Source organism: Crocuta crocuta, unplaced genomic scaffold (assembly GCF_008692635.1).
Source record: "Crocuta crocuta isolate KB4526 unplaced genomic scaffold, BGI_CrCroc_1.0 scaffold376, whole genome shotgun sequence".
NCBI classification, from domain to species: domain Eukaryota; kingdom Metazoa; phylum Chordata; class Mammalia; order Carnivora; family Hyaenidae; genus Crocuta; species Crocuta crocuta.
In genome coordinates this window covers 5,325,420-5,343,834 of record NW_027527388.1, presented here as the reverse complement: position 1 = coordinate 5,343,834, position 18,415 = coordinate 5,325,420, and the positions used below count along the sequence as shown (strand labels likewise).

The following is an 18,415-nucleotide window of genomic DNA, read 5'->3' as shown; positions in this document are numbered from 1 at the left end:
GTGATTGAGGACCTTCATTTATTTGTTATGCTACCCTTCCTGTGTCTTATGTGCTTAATGTTGCTCTGTCATTTTGAGAGCCCCTGCAGTTAGGTAAAAATAAATCATAATTAGCATTAATAAGTTACCTTTTGGGTAATAGGATTCCTAGTTGAGTCTGGCACAGATTAAGCCTTCCTTGAGAGTCTAATTAGGGTGTTACTTATCCTTTAGCTACTCTTGCCAATTACTTAACATAATCTTTGATCACTAGCTTATTTCAACATCTAAAAATATTAAGGTACAATTAAGAGAGGTCTTTTCGAGATTAGTTCCCACACTTTCTGGAAACAACTAGGGAAGTAAAATTAGAAAAAGCTAAGATGATCTTGCTTGGATGATTTAGAACACAAAATGTCTACCACTATTTCTGTAGCATAATTCTTTCACTGAAGTTCATGATATCGTAAAGCTTATAAGTCTTGGGAAATTATATCTAGACAACTTTATGAATATTTGTATACTTAAAACTTCTGTATCCTTTGTAATATATGGGAATTTTGGAAGATTTCAGAATTCCTTGAATCCACTAGTTAATAAAATGCACAAAATATAATGAGATCAACTAAAAATATAATAGTAGTAGTTAAAAAAGGAACAGCTACAACTTTATGCCCTAAATTGTAAAATATAATAGCCACAACAAGAAATGGAAGGTTCTGGGTTTGCAACAGTGCCCAGTTCCGTCCACTGCTCCCTGCCAAAATAGAAAGAAAAAAGAGGTAAGTGAACAATACACTCATTAATATCTTCCAATCTTCTGAATTTGGAGGAAAGATAGTTAATAATGAAAAAGGTCAAGGGGCATGATTTATGAGTAGAAGCTCTGACATATCACATTGTGAACTACTGCAGTGTTAAGAGGGATATCCAGGGCTTCCTATTCTGCAGGACACTGGACTACCAGGGAAGGAGATGAGGGGCCAATGAACAATAACTTTATTTTTCTTAATCAGATTCTGAACTTTTAAAAAAATAAGGCAAAAGAATCATGTTATAGAGACAAAAAATTGTCCCTATTATTGATAAAACTGCATACGAGAATGTGGAATGTAGTTGCAAGGTAGTGGGCTTCCTAATACTAAGACATTGATTTAGACTCACTTGCCCACACAGTAACAACCAGACCTGGAAATATGAAGCCTTCCCCCTGTGAAGGCTCACCATTATAAAAATTAATAGAATCCAAGAGCAGATCAGAGCTCATGCTTCCTACAAGTACCTTGGTTCCCATAATGAAAGAGTGGCTTAACCATGCATGTCTACTTTCATGGACCAAACACTAAGCAAAACTCCTTCCAGCTACTCTCATTTCTAAGGGTAGTGAATAAGGTGGTGGTCTGGTCTACTTAGGGAAAATGTCCCCTTGGTAAAAGCTAGAGAATTCAAGGTTAACTTCCCTTTCCAACTAAGGTTATACTACTGTCTCTACAGAGTGTGTTCTACTAACAGAAAAGTAATCAGGTCTTAGAAGAAAGACCAAAGTCTTAGATGAACCCAGCCTTATCCCAGCTCTCCTTCTAGACCCAAATATGCCAGGCCTCAGGAAAATGAACCAAAAGTAGTGGTAAGTGGGGTAGGGAAAGGCAAATTATCTCAAATAAGATGGGTATCAAAGGGACATCTCCTATATTTTATCAGAATAAAATAGTTTGGATAAATATGCCTGAATCAGAGAAATAAATGAAAAATAATGGCATGACAACTTTGCAAAAATACTAAAAACATATTTGAAGGAAAGAATGAACCAAGAAAAACAACAAATGAGATGTATAGAAGAGAGGCAAAGAACTCAGCATGGAAGAAAGTATCATCTAAGAAATAAAAGCAGCACTCCACAAGTGCTACAGAAACATTAAAAAAATCTACATAAAAAGAGCTGAAAATTAGATAATTAAAAAGTCAGAATGAGATAAAACATACTATAAACTTAGAGAAACAAATATAGAAATAAATAATTTCATTAAAATATATTGTCTACGTTAAAAAATAAAGGTGAATAGAATAGACATGGATGAATAAGAGAAGATTTGACATAATCATAATGAATTACAATAAAAGAGAAAGATAAAGAAATAACCAATGAAGAGGTGAAAATTATTTAAAGTAGACAAAAATGATCCAGCATAAAGATAATATCTCTGAGATAATGAATATAAGGAAAATAGATCTGAAATGTAGGAAAACATGACTAGGGAGATTGAAAGGCATAATATCTCATGCAAAAAAAAAAAAAACCTGATAAAAACAAGCACATCAAGATAAATTATGGCTAACTATTGAATTGTAAAGATAAAGGAAGATGGAGGTAATTCAAGATGGCAGCATAGGAAGACCCTGAATTCGCCTCCTTCTATGGATACACTAAATCTAATGCTGCATATAGAACAATTCTCTCTGAAAAAGACCTGTAAACTAGATGAAAACCTCCTCTTCAACAAAGGATAAAAAGGCCACAACAAGGTAGGTAGAAGCAGGGACAGAGTCTTGCCAAAAACCCCGCCCCCCAGTACAACACCCCACAAGTGAGAGAGAGGGATCTCACAAATGTAGAGCATATCTCTGAGGAATGAAGAGTTCAAGTACCACATCAAACACTTCAAACCATGGGAACTACACAGACAGGTGAGCCCCAAAATGTCTGGTTTTGGAAACCAATGGGGCTTACATCTAGGAGACATAAAGGGCTATAAAAAAAACTGAGACTCCATTCTAATGAGCTTGTTCCCAGAATTACTTATCCTGAGACCTAGTACAAAAACAGTAGGTTGGAAAGTACTTAGACCCCATGTGAAGGAGATTATTGGTTAATCTTAAAGCATCTATGAGAAGAGCAGAAGTCTGCTAGAACTCTCTCCAGAGATGGAGGCACTGGTAGGTATCACTGTTTGCAGTCTCCCTCTACTCTGCTGGCACTCCATGCCCCAAGCTGGGACTCTGCTGAGGTTCCACCCTGCTAAACCTGGCAGGTGGGTGCACCCTGGCTGTGTGTTCCCACATAGGCCTTCCCTGCTAAATCCAGTGGGCAGGTGTACCCTGGCCTGGCATTCACCTGTGGTCCCACCAAAGCTGATAGGTGCATACAATTCACACAGTGGATACCCTTTGACTGGCTGGTTCTGATGCCAGAGAAACTTACATTTCTGGGCCCTATGGGACTAAGACAATCTGAGACATAGTTCTTGGCAGGCTACCTGCAAGGCACTACACAGACGCAGAATGAATCATACCTTGGTTTTCCTATAACCACTCGGTCAAGACTGGGAAAGATAGCTGCTTCACCCAATTTAAAAAAAAACAAAAAACAAAAACAAAAACAAAAAACAGAGAAAGCCAAGTAAAATGAGGAAACAGAGGAAAGTGTTACCAATGAAAGAACAAGATAAAACCACAGGGGGGCAAAACCCTTATGAAATGGAAATAAGTAATATACCTGATAAAGAGCTAAAAGTAATGATCATAAAAATGCTCATCCATTGGAGAAGAATAGATGAACCCAAATAGATGAGAGCTTCAACAAATATATGAAAAACATAGGAAAGTACCAAACAGAAGTTACAGAGATGAAGAATACAATAGCTGAAATGAAAAATACACTAGAGGTGTTCAACAGGAGACTAGATGAAGCAGAGGAAAGGATCAATAACCTGGAAGACAGTGCAGTGTAACTCACTCAAACAGAGCAGTAAAAGTAAAACGAATTTTTAAAAACTGAAGATATTTTAAGGGATCCATAGGACAATGTTAAATGTAGCAACACATTTACATTATAGAGGTCCAGAAGGAAAAGAGAGAGAAACAGAAAATTTGTTTGAAGAAATAATGGCTGAAAACTTGACTAACCTGGGGAAGGAAACAGACATCCAGATCCAGGAAGCCCAGAGAGTTCCAAAAAGATGAACCTAAAGAGGTCCACACTAAGACACATAATAATTAAAATGTCAAAAATTGAAGATAAAGAGAGATCTTAAAAGCAGCAAGAGAAAAACAACTTAGTAGATATATGGAAACCACCGTAAGAATATAAGCAGATTTTCTAGCAGAAACTTCGCTGGCTAGAAGGCAATGGCATGATATAGTCAAAGTGCTGAAAGCAAAAAAACTTCCAACCAAGAATATCCTACCCAGCAAGTTTTTAATCAGAATCGAAGGACAGATAAAGGGGTTTCCAGACCAGCAAAACTAAGAGCTCATCACCACTAAATCAGCCTTACGATGGGTGTTAAAGGGACTTTGTTAAGTTGAAAAGAGAGGGCACTAATTAGTAACATAAGAAACATAAGAAAGGAAAAATCTTACTGGTAAAGCTAAATATATAGTAAAGACAGTGGACTAATAATCACTTAGAGCTAACATCAAGGTTAAAAGACACAGGTAGTAAAAACAACAATATCTATGACAATTTATTAATAAACACACAAAACTAAAGAGATGTAAAATGTGACATCAAAAACATAAAATAATAGAAGGGGAATAAAAATGTAGAGTTTTATAATGTGTTCAAACTTAACTTGTGATCAACTTAAGATAAATTGGTATATATGTAGGCTGCTATATAATAGCCTCATGGTGATCACAAAGCAAGAACCACTGTTAGATAAATAAAGGATCATGAGAGTGAAATCTTTAAAAAGGCATCAAACCACAAGGGAAGAGGACAAGAGAAGAAAGGATCAGAGAGGAATTAGTAAACAGTCTGAAAACAGTGAACAAAATGGTAATAGGTACATACTCATTTATAATGTAAATGCAGTTAAATTCAAATGTAAATGTATTAAATCCTCTAATCAAAAGTGATAGAGGATAAAAATATACACGTTTTCCTGAAGTATACACAGAAGAATCCCTTGGTTAAATAACATAAAAAGAGACCTAACAAACATTACAAATTGAAAAAGACTGAAAGTATATTATCCAACCACAATGATACAAAACTAAAGACCAACAATAAAACAAAGCTGAATAATATACAATGCAAATATTAAATACTTAATATGTAAATATTAAACAACACACTACTGCACATACAATGGGCCAGATAAGAAATCAAACAGCAAATCAAAATATTCCTTGAAATGAAAGAAAAAGAAAACACGATATTCTAAAACCTATGGGATGCTGCAAAAGCAGATATTAGAATGAAATTTATGCTATAAATACCTGTATTATAAAAAAAAGTTAAACAACTTAGCATTATACCATAAGGACCTAGGAAAAGAATAAACTTAGCTGAAATTTAGTAGAGGAAGAAAATAACAAAGAAAAATCAAAAATAAATAAAACAGAGACCAGAACAAACAATAGCATAACAATGAAAGTAATGAGCAGTTAAAAAAAAAAAGTAAAATTGGCAACGCTGTAACTACATTAACCAAGAAAAAGAGAGAAAATTCAAAAACCAAAATGAAAAATGGAAGAGAAAACAAAACACCAGATAACCACAGAAATACATAGTGTGAGAGCAGATTTCTATAAGTGATTATATACTAGCAAATCAGATACCTTAGAAAAAAACCAGATAATTCCTAAAAATGCATACATTACCACGGTTGAATCCTGAATCCTGAATCTAAAAAGTAGGAAATGTTCTTAGAACAATCATAAGTATAAAAGGTGAATTAGGAATCAAGGAAATTAGTAAAAAAAAAATTTGGATATTTGTTTCTGCAAATCCAAATTTTTTTTACTGATTTTTTTATTAGCGTCTACGTCAGTATATTATGATAAAGAAGAACTTGGTAGCTACATTCAGTCTACAATTCATCTTTATTTCTTTAATTCTGAAATGCAATTTCAATGAAATATAAATTTGTCATTATTATTTTAGAGTTTATTACATATTATATATTTAACACCTGCTCAGACCTCTTTAATTCTAAATCCAAACTATTTTAATATTCCGTAAGTTTTTATGAACCATATGACTTTTACATTCATAAATATTGTTTTACTTCATAATCAACGTTTGCAGCTAATGTTCAGATAGATAAGAGAGAGATTAGGTAGACTTTATATTTTTCCTAGACTTCTCCAAAATACATACCCTTTCTAATTCTGGGAAACCATCCTCAGAGTAGCATTGAGTATGAAACTAATGAAACTTCAGGCTCAGGTACCCTAACTTTTGGGAGCGTCTATGAGTTCAAGAAGTTGCCATAGGGTCACACCAGTCTTCCACTTTGAGATTTTGCAGGCAGCAGTACAGTTGTGGAGTCCTGGTAGAGACTGGTGTGCTTCCTGAGTTGAGGCGACAGAGCTGGGAGCGTGAAGAAACCAAAGGGACAAGAGCTCACCTGTCAGAGTATCAAAGAAGGAAAAGCTATACACCAAACCAACCAACCAACCAACCAACCCTTGGGAGATCTTCACAGAGCACGGCTCTAGTATTTAGCAGAGAACTTATCAGCACATGTCTGTAAGGAACCATACAAAGCTGGGAAAAGAGTGATCCTAAATGATTAGAGGGGCTAATCAACAATGCTTAATGAAGGCCAGGAATAATTCCTTTTCCCAGCAGTGAGACCTGAAAACCTGATTATCATGGAGCATTCAAAACATTTCATCGGAAGTGTTTTGCCCTAGTAGTGGGGAATAATTAGTCCTAGGCTAAATATTTCTCTGACCAGACCAACAAATCATAAAAAGAACAAACTGTTTCCAAGAACCCTGACTGTATCCCAGAACAAAATTCAAGAAGATGTACAGAAATATAAACATATCTAGAATGCAACAAGTTAAAAATCATAATGCGTGGCATCCAATCAAACATTATGAGGCATGCAAAGAGGCAGAAAAACATGACTTATAATGAGGGAAAAATCAATTAATGAATGGACCCAGAAGTAACACAGATGTGAGGATTAGCAGGAAAAGATATTAGAACAGTTATTATAACTGTAATCCAGATATTCAAAAATTAAAGTAGAAACATGTAAAATATTTGAAAAAATACCTTCAAACTTCTGCAGATAAGATCTACCAACTATAAAAAGCTTCTGCACAGCCAAGGAAACAACCAACAAAATAAAGACAACCTACAGAATCAGAGAAGATATTTGCCAGTGATATATCTGATAAAGGGTTATTATCCAAAATATATAAAGAACTTCCCAAACTCAACAACCAAAAGCAAATAACCAACTTTTAAAATGGGCAGAACACACAGACATTTTTCCAAAGAGTACATGAAGATAGCTAACAGACACATGAAAAGGTGTTCAACATCACTTATCATCAGGAAAATACAAATCAAACTACAATGATATATCATCTCACAACTGTCAGAATGGCTAAAATTAACCACACCAGAAATAACAGGTGTCAGTGAGGATGTGGAGAAAGGAGAGCCCTCCTGCACTGCTGGTACAAATACAAACTGGTGCAGCCACTCTGGAGAGCAGTATGGAGGTTCTGCAGAAAGTTAAAAATAGAACTACTCAACAATCCAGCAATTGTACTACTAGGTATTTGCCCAAAGAATACCAAAATACTAATGCAAAGGGATACATGCACCCTGGGTTTATAGCAGCAGTATCTACAAGAACAAATTATGGAAGCAGTCCAAATGTCCAATGACTGATGAATAAAGAAGTGTGGTACACACACACACACACACACACACACACACACACACAGGAATATTACTCAGCCATGAAAAGGAGTAAAATCAGGGTCCCTGAGTGGCTCAGTTGGTTAAGTATTCAACTCGATTTCGGCTCAGGTCATGATCTTACAGGTTTGTGAGATCCAGCCCTGCATTGGGCTCTGTGCTGATAGCCTGGAGCTTGCCTTGGGATTCTCAGCCTCCCTCTATCTCTCTGATTGATTCTCTCTCTCTCAAAATAAACTAATAAACATTTTTTTAAAAAAATGAAATCTTGTCATTTACAATGATATGGATGGAGCTAGAGAATACTATGCTAAGCGAAATAAGTCAGTAAGAGAAAGATAAATACCATGACTTCACTCATATGTGTAATTTAAGAAACAAATGAGCAAAAGGGGTAAAAAGGAGAAAGGCAAACCAAAAAATAGACTCTGAACTATAGAAAACCAAATGCTGGTTATCAGAGGGGAGGTGAGTGAGAGGATGGGTCAAATAGGTGATGGAGATTAAGGAGCGCACTTGCTGTGATGAGCACTGGATATTGTATGTAAATGTTGCATCACTAAATTGTACACCTGAAACTAATATTACACTGTATGTTAATTAACTGTGATTAATATAATTAATAAAAGCTTTTTTAAAAATAAAAAATAAAAATAAAAGTCAATCTAGAACGTCTTGCCAAATTGAGTTCATTAAATTATTATTGCTTATAATTTTACCATTAGTTAATAAACATGCCAGTGTCATTAAAGTTTCACAAATTCTAGATAGTACTGTTTTTAACTATGCTAAATTAATGGGCAAAAATTGGTATATCTCCTCTTAATTAAGTAAAATGAACTAAATTTTAGATATGCAGAACATTTTGCATATTGGCCACTTACATTCTTCTTCTGGGGCTTGTGAAAAGGAATTTTAGTACAGACAATTTATAGATGCAGGCAGGTATTGGGAAATATCTTTATGTGTGAAATCCCTAGCCACAGGGTTGAATTTAAGAAGCAGAATTTCTTGGGACACCTGGGTGATGCACTCACTTAAGCATCCAACTCTTGATCTCAGCTCAGGTCAATATCTCACGGTTTGTGAGTTCAAGACCAACATCCAGCTCTGCACTGATAGTGCTGAGCCTGCTTCAGATTCTGTCTTTCCTTCTCCCTGTTCCTCCCCCACCTTGCTTGCTCTCCCTAAATAAATAAATTAATTTTAAAAAAAACAATTTCTTTTGGGAACACTCTCAATCACAAGGCAGTGTTTCAAAAATATCAAGGTGTTTGGCAGATTATTTTAAAAAACAAAAGTTGAGCACAGAAGACCAAAGAAACCTTTCTCCATTGTAAAAATTCATGTAACAGTTTTGACTCAGCATAAGGTAAATGTGAGATATATTAAGTAAAGCAAAAAGCCACAGATAAAATAGTGAAAGACAATCACAGATTTGGGATCATTTGAATACAGTATCTCGCACTGTGCTTAACATATAATAAAAGCCCAATAAGTGTTTGTTGAATGAATAAATGAGTGACTGAATAAACCATGGAAAACAAATTTCTCTGAATATCCTTTTCCAGTACTAGCATTTCTTTATCTTGTTTTTTTATCCAGCTAAAATCCTTGTCATGTTAAGAGAAAAATGTAATTTTTTATGGTTTCCAAACTTTTCCTGCATATCATTTTTAAAACTGCATCATTTTACAAGTAAAATATCTTAGTTGCTGATAAAAAGAAACACTTTTTTTCTGGAGTTATTGGATTTAAGTAATTTATCAAAAAGTTGCCAACATATTAATTTAAATTGACTTGTAAAAACGTTTGGCATTTGTTACTTTCTTCCAGGATTAAAGTACAAGTCTGATCACAAAAGTCTTGTTCTTTCCTGCCACAATCTTCTAGGGTCTTCCATCCACATGTGCCACCGAGCATCTGAAGCAGCAATAGAAGACATGCCTCAAGGACTTTTGAATTTCACTACAATTTTTAGGGTGAACTTTACAGTAAGTTTTTTCAAGAGAAAGGTAGTCATTTGAAAATAGTTTTATCTGTTCCTGTAGGATATGCCTTACAAATCTTGTCAAGAGTTCTGCTGGGTCCTAAGTGACAGAAAACAGTAATAGAAAACAGAAACGTAACACTGCACGGTGACAGATGATAGCAGTAGCTACACTTGTGGTGAGCACAGCATAACGTATAGAGATGCTGAATCACTATGCTGGACACCCGAAATTAATGTAACATCGTGTGTCAACTATACTTGGATAAAAAAATAATAATAATTAAAATAGATTTTTAAAAAAGGAAAAAAGAAACAGTGGGTATAAACACAATGGATATGTTTTTTTAATACCCTTACTTGTATATCAGAATTAAACTTATCTCTATTTTAAGCTGGACAGTTTCAGGTGGGGGCTCAGTCGATTAAGCACCCAACTCCTGGTTTTGGCTCAGGTCATGATCTCACAGCTCCTAAGACTGAGCCCCACATCTGGCTCTGTGCTGACAGCGCAGGGCCAGCCTGGGATTCCTTCTTTCCTTTTCTCTCTGCCCCTCCTGCACACTCTCTCTCAAAATAAATAAATAAGCTTTGAAAAAAAAAGAATTTAAATTGGACAACTTACTGTCTTTAAAAATCAAATTTTATTTTCTTAAATCCCAATATGATGTTCACTTAGTTTCTAAATTTTTTCTTTAAAACTATGGGACATTCTTTGATGTAAACTGTATGATTTAAATATTTTGACTTTCATATTCAAATAGCATTTACTCTGTATGTTGAGAGCTTTTACTAAAGTCCATTTTTTCCTGTTAACTTTAAGTGGCCATAGAATTTTATAAATGTAGTTTTGATAAGACAATTTCACTTTCTATGTTATTTTTAAGATTAAAAAATGTTTACTTATTGATTTTGAGAGAGATAGTGTGCAAGAAGGGGAGGGACAGAAGGGGGTGGGGGAAGAGAATCCCAAGCAGACTCTGTACTGGCAGCAGAGAGTCCCATGTGGGGTTCGATCTCATGAACTGTGAGATCATGACCTGAGTTGAAATCAAGAGTTGAGAATGCTTAACCAACTCAGCCACTCAGGTGCCCTTCACTATCTCTACTCAAAAAACAAATCACCAATACACATTGGTGCCGTGAGAGGGAACAATGAACAATGCATTTTTTATTTCAACTATTCAAAAATATTGTTTTTAAGGAAAATAATGCATTTTAAAATATTACATAAGCTTTAACCTCTAATACTATTCTGTTTCTTTACTCACTGCTTAAACTCTGTTTCAAAGTACTAAAATCTTAGTGAAATTTTTAAACATTCTATTACTTAATTTTACTAGTCAATTATTGAATGTATTGCTTTTTTAAAGAATAATTGAACATAAGATTTTGTACATTTCCATTTGAAAATTTAAAAAATTTCTGAATTCATATAGGTAGTAGACCTTTCAAACAGTGTAAAAATATAGTTCACTCTTCAATCTTGGTGACATTTTATAATTGTCTTGTGGCTTCTAATGTAGGGCCATAACAGAGGGAAATAAAAACTATATGTCAAAGGTATGAAGAATTGCTGGAAGTTATTTTGTTAAATATAAGTTTCTAGGGCCTATCAATAAAATAGGTACAGCTATTATGAGAAGTCACACATTGCTTTAAGTTTTATATTAGTCAGAAATTCTTTAGCTACATTACCACCATTTTAAGCAAATTCTTATATTTTTAATTTTTAATGTTTATTTATTTTTTTGAGAGAGAGAGAGAGAATGAGAGCAGGGGAGGAACAGAGAAAGAGGGAGACACAGAAACTGAAGCAGGCTCCAGGCTTTGAGCTGTCAGCACAGAGTCCAACGCAGGGCTTGAACTCACGAACCATGAGATCATGACTGGAGCTAAAGTTGGACACTTAGCCAACTGAGCCCCCCAGGTGCCCCATGAATTCTTATTTTAAAAAAGGTATAGATAAAGCTTTCCTTTTTCTGTACATTAAAGATGGTCTTGAATTGAATCTTGAAGTATATTTATGTTAAAAATTTGAATGATTGTTCTCATGTTTCAAAAAAAAAAGCTTAGTGAATCTCCTCAGACAACATTTCAGAGAAACTATCAGCAGCTATAGAATCTACTTTGTAGACGGGCTGGAGCCAATCTTGGTCATCTTCACAACTGTCACTACCTACCTTCCCGAAATCACTTGTGCTATTAGGTGGACCATACAAACGGACACATTTTAGGTCATGTAGCTAACTTGTATGCATGTATCTCCAGGCTTCTGAGCACTCAGCTATTTTTGGGTCATTATTACTCTGTAAGGAGGCGTATTTCTTGGCCAGAAGCGACTAAACCACACACTGTCATCTTTAATGAACTTGTGGTTAGTCATTCACCACACTTTTTCACTTGCCATTTATGTCACCAGAACAAGTAGGCTTTGCAAGACGCATCCAAATTTTATTTTTGGAAGTGCTTTAAAAAGGAAAATCCTTGGCTGAAGAATCACTGGAGTAAGGATATATTTTAATCTTTATATGTGGGGAACATCTATATTGGACTCTGTAAGCTTTTAAGATGAGATCACTGAAATTTCAATATTAACATATTTTGCAACTAATCTAGCTTTCTGAATGCATATATGGTTTAAATTGGATGTTTGCAAGGAAAATAGAGGTGAGAAACATAAATGTTGGCTAGCTAAAATACAGATAGGCAAACTTCATAAGGAAAGGGCTTGTCCTGAAAATTTTAAGGTTTGATTATTCATGTCTTATCTCATCTTTCATTGCTGTAAATGTTAGTATTTGCTATCTCTACTATTTTTCACCAACACTGAAGTTCACATAGAAAATTATTTTTTAAGACTTTCATATCACTAATTGGGCTATAGCCAACTCTAATTAATATAAATTCCAAGTTATGAGCACAATGTGGTGGTGAAGAAGACTGTGGTGTCCGAGTATTTGTTTTTTCTTGGCCTCCATCATATGCTAACTTTATGATGTAGAGCAACTTGCTTAGTTTCTCTGTACCTCCATGACTTCATTTCCATTATTTTTTTCAAGTTTTTATTGAAATCCCAGTTAGTTAACATGCAGTGCAATATTAGTTTCAAGTGTAGACTTTAGTGATCCATCACTTATATATTACACCAAGTACTTATCCCAAAAAGTGCCCTCCTTAATACCCATCACCCATTTAGCTCATACCCCCACCCACCTTGCCTCCAGCAATCCTCGGTTAGTTCTCTGTTGTTAAGAGTTTGTTTTATAGTTTGCCTCTCTCTCTCTCTGGTTCTTTTTCTTCCCTCTATATTCATCTGTCCGGTTTCTCAAATTACACATATGAGTGAAATCATATGGTATGTCTTTCTCTGACTGACTTATTTCACTTAGCATAATACCCTCTAGCTCCATCCATATTTTTGCAAATGGCAAGATTTCATTCTTTTTGATGGCTGAGTTGTATATGTGTTTGTGTGTGTGTGTGTGTGTGTGTGTGTGTGTGTTTATGTACCCCTTCTGTATCCATTCATCAGTCAATGGACATATGGACTCTTTCCATAATTTGGCTATTGTTGATAATGCTGCTATAAATATTTGGGTGCATGGAACCCTTTGACTCAGTATTTTGTATCCTTTGGTGGATCATAGGGTAGTTCTATTTTTAACTTTTTGAGGAAACTCCATACTGTTATCCAAAATGGCAGCACTACCATCCAACAATGCAATTCCTACCAACAATGTAAGTGGGCTCCCTATTCTCTGCATCCTCACAAATATCTGTTGTTTCTTGTTTGGTTGATTTTTGCCATTCTGAGAGGTGTGAGGTGATATCTCATTGTAGTTTCGGTTTGCATTTCCCTGATGACATGAGTATTTTTCATGTATCTGTTAGCCATCTGTATGTCTTCTTTAGAAAAAAAAATTCTACTCATGTCTTCTGCCTATTTTCAACTGGGTTATTGGCTTTTGGGGTGTTGAATTTGATAAGTGCTTTATATATTTTTGATACTTTATTAGATATTTCATTTTCAAATATCTTCTCCCATTCCAAAGGTTGTCTTTTAGTTTTGTTGATTGTTTCCTTTGCTCTGCAGAAGCTTTTTATCTTGATGAGGTCCCAATAGCTCATTTTTTGTTCTTGTTTTTCTGGACTTAGTAGATATACCTAGTAAGAAGTTGCTATGGACGTTGTCAAAGAGGTTACTGCCTGTGCATCACTTCATTTTCAAACTGTAATAATACTAACCTAAAACACTGGCCATTTTGAGGTTAAATGAGATGCTTCTCTGAATTGCAAGAATAAGCATCCATATATCATTATTATTACCGACAGTATATTGCAGGTAACTTCAGGAGTCTCTGCTTCTATTCTTCTCTACCTGCAATCTATATTTCCCACAGCACATGTTTAAAAATTAAAACAAATAATGTCACCACTGTTCTTGAACTTTTCAGGAACTTCGTGCATATTTGGAATAAATTTCAACCCCCTTATCAAAGCTTAAAAGGTCATGGCGATCTGTCGCCAAAGTGTTTTTCTGGCTCTGTCTCCTGATGCTTAGTGCTCAGGCCATAACATCCTTCTTGCTTCTCTAGCACACCAAATCCTTCTTGACACAGCACTCTCCACCAGCCTGTATCTTTTCTGAAAACACAGGATGTATGTATGGCTATTTCCCTTTAGGCATCAGCTCTGATGTTAGCAAAATCTTCCTTAACCATCATATTGCCCTGGGGTCTTTCTTCATAGAATTCAACACTAGCTAAAATGACCTCATTTACCCATTTACCATTTGTTCTCTTTTTCCCTCAGTCTACTAAAAGGCACACAGGTATAGGGACATTTTCTTTCCTATTTTCTATTATTGCCAATGCCACAACTGTCTTTATAAATATTTGCTTAATGACTATATAATTATAGCTTGGCTCAAAGGTGATGCAATTTCTATAACTTGGCCAAAACTCCCACAAGGATAAAAATCTCTATGGCAAGAAGCGATGGTTTCTAGGCTAGGAGTGTTTCATTTTAGTTAAATTTTATACTTTCTATCTATCAGGGCTACGCAAACCATGGCAGGTCTGTGACTGTTGATTTTTTAAACCTCATGTGATCATGTAAGTCTCAAGAACCAGGTTTCAAGTTGAGAATTATATGAATATATGCAAAGGCTACAAGATGACCGAATTTTTATGGAGAATAGCCTAGATACCATCCAAAAAACCTGACTTTTGACGAGTTCCCCTACAAAACTTTCCACCCTTCCATATTCCTCTCATCCAGAACCCATACTCTGACTCACCGTACTCAAGAGATTTTGCAGATTTGCAGCTCCTTCCTCTGTTTGTTTCTAATCTTGCACGGCACCTTTATATGTTGTGATATTAACATGAAACAGATGAGACATTCAAAATTGGAAAACGTAAGGAAAGATTAGTAGGGAAACTATTTCCGAAAGACATGTGGCAGGAGGACTGGTGCAGCTATTCGGAACCTTCACAATCCCCGGATCTTAGAGTGATCAGAATTCAGAGGTAAGCGCCTGAAGATGGTCAGACCACAGCCGGCTTTCGGGGAATTCAGCCAGCTGGCTGCACGCTAGCAAGCAGGGAGCCAGACAATCCAGCCCACCTCACCTCTCCCACCTGCACACATCTGCAGGTGCCGCGCACTGGCCCACAGAGGCCATGCATAGATGTAACCTCTCGCCGCCCTCCTCCAACTGGGAGGGTGCGGGCAAGGGAGTGTACATTTGACGTTACAAAAAGCAGACAGACAACACCTCTTCCGTTCTGTCCTCTCTATCATTTGTGACCCACCTGTAACAAATCTGAAAGGATTAAACCCAAATCTAGGACTTGGCTACAGAAAAGTCCTTTCTGAGACCTCCATGTGCTCTGAATGCCCCACATTCCCTGCACTTGCTCTGTCCACTCCTCACACTGTCACTGTTTCCTCCTCACAGGTTTGTCCTGTCTTCTGGAACATACACTAACCACAACCTAAAGAGAGTGAAAAAAAAAAAGAGCAGTACACCTTTAAGGGCTTCCACATTTTCTTTTTCAAACACTTCAGGGAAGTAATCTACTCCACTTGCTCCCATTCTGTTATCATCTACTCTCCACTTTGCCATACCAACATTTTCCCACTGAGTCTTCACACATCCACTACAATTATTTTAAGTTCAGCTTACTTCTAAACAAATCACTTCATCTTTCCTCAATATTCCACCCTTTATTCTCTGTCTCCTAAAGCACTGTAATCTGTAGAGTTTGCCCCTTTGCAACCTTTCTACATGCTGTTTTAGTTTTGCCCTAACTCTGGATAGTATTAAGTCTTCTTACTATTCCCCTCTATTCAATCACTTATTTATTAAATACCATGGCTTGAAATATTTTTATTTAGTATCTTGCACATTGGCAATGCTTCCAATTCCACTTTACCAACTAAATAAGTATCTCCTCCCACTTGATCCATATTCAAGCCTGTTTTACTTATCTTGGCTTATATTTGTCTATCCTTCTTTTAATATCATGGGAGAAAAAATAATCTCACTATTTATGCTACAACATCAATTGGTAGCCAAATCCTTTTACATTGTCTTCTGTAGTATCTCTACTATCAATTTACAGCATCACTACCCTGCAAGATTTAGGCCGTACTAATTCTTGGCTTGATTGTTAAAGCCATCTAATGTGTTTCCTTCCCTTCAAATTCTTCCTCAACCACTGGCCAGAGCCATCTTACAAAATCACAGAACTTATAAGGTAATTTCTCTGAGGGGAAATTTTCAATGAAACTTCCATTGCATTCTGAAAACCAACTCCTACAATAATACATGAAAGCAATTTCCCAGAGAGCCTATAATAACCTAGTTAATATTTTATTTTTTGACATTAAATATTCCAAAAAATAAAACTTAATATGTCAGTTAAAATGAAAATATTATAAAAATTTTACTAAGTCGCTAAGAAAAAAAGTTTCTTTTGAAATTATTTAGTCTGATATTTTACTTGTCTTCATGATTCATTTTCTGATTTATCATTAGATGTGTACAAAGGAGGAAAGCACTGAAATTTACATGACTTTATGACACTTTCCAATTAAAATATTTTCACTATTGTTGATAGTTTTATCTTATTATTTTATTCCACATCTATTTAACTTCATGGCAAGATGCAGCCTTCCTTCCACTAAACTGAGGATTTTAACTGTAGAATTAGGTCTTACTTTTTTGTATTAGGGGATGATATTGCTTTAAAGGGTAATAGGGAATGACTATAATTTTGATATTAATTATATATAATAGAAGTATCTTTATAAGAGCTCTACAGAAAAGAATCTAGGTACTTCATATAGAATAATTGTACTTCTAGAAAAAAAAATTTCAAAATGAAACATGAGAGTATAGCAACAATAAAATGTGGTGAGAGATTATATGAGAAGTCATTTGAAACAATGTATGTTAAGGGGAAGGGACTAGGCATCTCACCCAGGGGAGCCCAGGAAGTCAACAGTCAGAAGCAGGCACAACAGTCTCTGGAAGGAACTCCAGGAGACTGGCCACCACAGAGTCAGGCAGCCAAGGAGAAGCAAACACTCTGTAGAGGTTGGCAGTGAAAACACCACCTCTCCAGAAGGGGGAGCCTGGTAGGTAAGAGTGCCAGTCTACCGGTGGCTTTACACCCCACAGCATCTGGGGCATACAAATTTATTGGCTCTCTTCATTCTTATAGTTTCTCCTTCAAGCACATTCAGAGTCTGTCAACTGAAAGACATGCAGACTGGCTTCAGCAGGACTAGCCTGGCAGTTGCAGGGCATTCCTCTGGTGTGAGAAGGGCTTTGCTCAGAGCCCCCTGAGGTTGCTGCTCAAAGCAATGTCTCAAAAGCCCTCCAAAAGCCCCTCTATCCCTCTGAGAGATATCACCCTGAAGCCATTCATGGAAACTGTGCAGATTGAGCACAGCAATGGCCAACCTCATGTCTACCACCAAGATCATCCTATTAGTGTTGGGGCCTACAAACTCATCAACTTGCCATATTCTTCCTGCTTCTCCCAGCAGAACAAGATCTAGGTGTGCTACCTGCAGAAGCAGGTGGAGAACTATGAGCTGAAGACTTTGTGACAGAGGGTTAGGCAATCCAATAGCCAGGTGCACAAGCTTCAGGAGAAGCTGCAGTTGTTTACGCAAGTACCCTACCTGAACAACTTACTGCAGCCAGCTGCGAGCCCCCCAAAATCAATCTAGTGGTGGAGCCATTGTCCTGGATGCTGCATATCTGGGTGTCAGATCCCCAGGACATACCCAATGATACAACTGTTCTAGTACCTAGAAGAGGTGAACATCTCACATGCAGGCCAGCCCATGTAGAACTTCTGGTTTAACATTTTCCACCATGACACAAAAACCATGCATAGAGAGTGTAGTAGCTGCATCTACCAAGAGCCTGAAAGCAACAAGGAGGCCTTAGCACCCAGAACTCAGGTATTGTGGATGGAGGGCAAAGGGAACCAGCAAGAACTGTGCACCATGTCCCACTCCAGCACCAGTCCGTCCTTGCCAATGAGCCCCCCGGGGGGCAGATTACCTGAAAATTCAGGTTGAATTCTGGAGGTAAACTTGAATAGAGAGTCTCCATAGCAACCACTACCCAGCCCAGGACTCAGAATCTTTATAGTACCTACAAGATGATGACCTCTTTATGCAGAGTAAGACTTTGAGCTGGGTGGGGCCTGGCCACCTGTGTGTCATGACACTTCAGCTTCACAGTAGAT

The 18,415-nt window shown here is 36.5% G+C and overlaps 1 pseudogene; it reads left to right on the top strand.

Annotated features, from left to right (window-relative positions):
• The first annotated feature begins 17,516 nt into the window (after positions 1-17,516).
• Positions 17,517-18,361, top strand: LOC144221935 (peroxynitrite isomerase THAP4 pseudogene; annotated as a pseudogene).
• Positions 18,362-18,415: the final 54 nt, after the last annotated feature.